The sequence below is a fragment of the Varroa destructor genome, unplaced genomic scaffold (genome assembly GCF_002443255.2).
Source record: "Varroa destructor unplaced genomic scaffold, Vdes_3.0 BEIS01000001.1, whole genome shotgun sequence".
In the NCBI taxonomy this organism is placed as follows: Eukaryota; Metazoa; Arthropoda; class Arachnida; order Mesostigmata; family Varroidae; genus Varroa; species Varroa destructor.
In genome coordinates, this window is record NW_019211454.1 from 6,007,376 (window position 1) to 6,011,281 (window position 3,906).

Genomic DNA, 3,906 nt, shown 5'->3' on the forward strand with positions numbered 1-3,906 from the left:
ATTATCTCGAGTTTTAGCGAAAAGGAGCCTGATATTGCTATCATACCGCGGTAAACTAGTAGACCTGTGTAATATCACGACGTCGTTGTCATATTAAGAGTTGTTAAAAACGTTATCTAAACCACTTGTAAAATTACCTAATTATTAACGGAGATCTACTCAAATTAGCTGGCCAACATCCTTCTATCTAAGATGCTATCTCTAAACAGAGCACATGTTAAAAGAAACCTATACACGTAACATACGCTTTGTTTAGAACTAGGATATGCTCCAGAAAAATTTATTTTTACACTTGTGATCAACGCTTTCGAGACCATTTATCCAATGAAACACCTTTCCTTCAGGAGTTTTTACTTGCAAGCTCTCAAATTTGCCTAAGGGTCCTTTCTGTCTTGTTGATATCCTTTTCGTTGACTGACTATACCTTGCCACTGCTGTTCACAATTGCCAACGTTGGCGTTGCCGGGCGCTCACGTTTTGGCGTGTTGGCATATCTTGATCGTCTGAAAGACATTTGGGTGAGTGTGCGTTAGCTGGTGCTTTGTTGCTTCGTCCGTCGCCGTTCAAATGGTGCAGGTAGCGGTGTCGGCAGAATCTGCATGACGACTCCACTTTGCGGCAGGATTACCGCTGTATGTTTCTAGCGTTTCCTTGGCCCACTTGGCAACACGCAGTCAGAGCGAACCCATACAGAGAGATAGAAAGCAACGTTTTGGACCGAGGGGCCTCTGGAGCATGAAGCATCCTTCGACTACGTTCTTGCAACGACAAAGGCTACAGTGAAGTCAGTCACGCCATGATCCCTAGTTTATTTTGCTTTCCCTCTCAACGAACACTGGAGAAACGCCTGAACAAAATAAACAAAAGAGTCAAGAGTTCACCGAACCTTCACCCCTTACTTTCCTCCTGAAGTCGACGTCCTACCGCGCTCAGTACACGTCGCAACTCCTGTTGCTGCTGTGCCAACCCTTCCACGATTTCGTTGCTTTACTTCAGAGAAGAGCTCTAAACTAAGCTCATAGCTCTCGAAACGACAGCTTCGACTGCGTGTTACTCTCGTTGTCTGCCGCAGTTGGCCTTCTTCCTCTCCACCCAAGATCAACAAACGCGGCGGCGACTGGCCACAGGGCGAATGCTGCTGTCAGGCAGCAACAGCGGCAAATAGAGCGGGGCGTCGGGGAAGATCCCGGACCAGTTTCCACAACTGGAGTCTCTGGCCGGTAGTGTCGGCGGTAGCGGCGACGGCAGAAATTTGGATACTTGAAATGTACGTTAGCGTGTAAGACACAGCTGGCGTAGGCGTGTTCGGATATATGCGTAAGTGTGCTTCTTCGTGAGCACGAACTGCTTTCTGCGAATAATATTTCGTCTGCTAGACAAAATATACACCGTTTGCAAAATACGTTTGGAAGTTTCTGTTGGTTTTGGTTGTATTGTGGTAGCATTTGCTATGGCCGAGTGATTCCCCTTTCCTTCGATTCTATAACTCAGGAACATTTTGTAGAGATCACAATGTATCACAAGTAGTGGGCTAACAGGTAAAATGTTCGAAAAGTATCGATAGGTTTCAGGTTGTAAGGGATTTACTGTGTCAATCACAACAGTTTACATTTTAAAGCTAAGTAACCAAACGTAATAGATATAAGTCTAGGTAGCAGACCGAGAGGAAGGCACAACTATTCTATGTATCATACTGCTATTCTAAATATTGCGCATGAAAGCAAACAATTTTGCTAAACGACCCTATCATTTGATGGCCATTTCAGCGCCCAGCTGGACGCGTGGAGAGGGCGCTCTGAAATAAACACCTATTAACACGCCTAACATTTTTTTCGTCATCCAAAGCGATAGATTAGTGCAAGGGATGTACATAGAGCGATCCAACATAAAGTTTGAAGAATCGAGATAGGCTTCGCTCGAATGCCTTGTTGTCGTTGTTGAGCATGATCAAAGTATGTCAGTTAACAATAGAAAAAAAAAACCTACAATCAGTGTGTAGTCTACAATGAATAGGCTTTCATGTTATTAACAAGGTGTATCGCTTTACGGCGCGTTATCTGGGGCCAGGCTATCATCAGTTGGTATAACGGGGATACACAGGGCTGAACAGAAATTGGATTAAGGAAAAATTGTTAGTTTAAAAATGGACGAAGGACACTTAATAACGGAAAAAAACGTTGGTTCACAGTTGATACGAGCTCGACATTTCTCTAATTGTGTACTTCGGTTGTTGCACTGTAATCTTACCTTTGCCCAACTCTACATGCACACAGACAGATTTTTTGATAACTGCCATATATATGCAATGCATGATAGTTATTTAACTGTTAATTTTAGCTTGTCAAGTATAGTTTTATTATACCTTCTGTTGAGTAAACCAAGTATGGCTTTTTGCGTGAACGATATCTACTTTACCGGATTAGTGGCGCAATTGTAAAAACAATCCTACTTATGTGCACAGTCACAGTTCTCTAAAAAAAGGTTTGCTTGATTGAGTTTAACTATAATACCTTTTCTATGGGCCTTAGTATGTCGGGCTGGCAGTTTTGTTTTTTTTTTTACTAGTTACATACTCAAGCACAACAAATTGGATGAGGAGTTACTGTAGCGCATTATATACATTAAGCACATTTATAATTACATTTTAACAACGGCTCCCCTTCGAATGTCGGCACGGTTTATCATCGTCTAGTTCCCGTCGCATTATTGCAAATAATACGTTATGTACTTTGGGATGCATACATTATCAAGGCAATTTGGGGGGCTTATTCCATGCTACAGCTCCCGAGAGACATTTAAGGCTCTGACAAAAGCGCGGTCGTCCCTCCATGAGCAATAGATAGCTCGTTCAAATCTAGTACCTGTAACACAACCAAAAAAGCATGGGACATAGCAAGATTCATCGAAAAATATCTCTCCATTCCGATCCACTCATGTGCTCAAGGCTGTATGTCCTTAATTATAGAAATAATTTTTGTACAACTGAGAAGACTTTGTAAAACAAAGAAAATGAGGAGAGGCCAACGCGTCCTATTCACAGCACACACGTCGAGATAAACAATTCATATCTTTTTGGCATATGCCATACAATAGAAAAATCAAGTTACCGGCTCGTCATGACGATGATTATCATGCGTTTCGTGTTCACGATGCGTCCATCGTCAACAAAATAAATTAAATCGATGAACGACGCATACCGAATGTGATACTATTTACTGTGTCGTACTATTGAAAAATAGGCACTAGTTAAACGTCGGTCGCCGACCACGAACAATTCGTATCTACCATCGTAATACGGACGATAAACTAACTTAGTGTTTACATTGCCCCTTATAGACATCAGCTGCAAGCGCTAGTTGCCAACCACATGAATGCAAGTAAGATCGAACGTGCTGTACGTGTAGGTAAACATGCAGGTATGACATGTGCCGGCTAGCAGCCGCCATGGAAAGGGCACGATAGCGCCGCCAGACGGCAGCCACTGAAGTGGTAAATTCGTACAGGGAGAAAACTCTCGTATTTACGTAAAGCACTGCTAAAAGGAAGGCGCATTTGGCACAAAGTGATCATCAGGCATCTGAGATACCCAAAATATCTCAGCAGTCATCGTTTATAAATGAACTAGTATCCAAGCTTTCTGTTTAACCTAGCACGTCCTGACACAAACCCACACACATGCATACATATATATATATATGTGTATATAATATTTTATTAATTATTATATACATGTATTTTAATAATAAATAAAATACTACATTTTATATATATATATATATATATATATATATATATATATATATATATATATAACTCTCTAATTCTAAGGCAGCTTGCGCTCAAAATGACGCAATTTTCAATTTTTTGACTGATCCTTCTGTAATTGAAGTTTAAGCTTCTAATTCT

At 41.2% G+C, this 3,906-nt stretch overlaps 1 long non-coding RNA gene across 1 annotated transcript; it reads right to left on the reverse strand.

Moving 5' to 3' along the window:
• Positions 1–242: 242 nt before the first annotated feature.
• LOC147758179 (uncharacterized) lies at positions 243–3,372 on the reverse strand. The gene is made up of 2 exons (XR_015317302.1): positions 3,108–3,372; positions 243–2,861 (listed from the first exon to the last, which is right to left on the reverse strand). It is a non-coding gene; the product is annotated as an uncharacterized LOC147758179 (long non-coding RNA).
• Between the last annotated feature and the right edge of the window lie 534 nt (positions 3,373–3,906).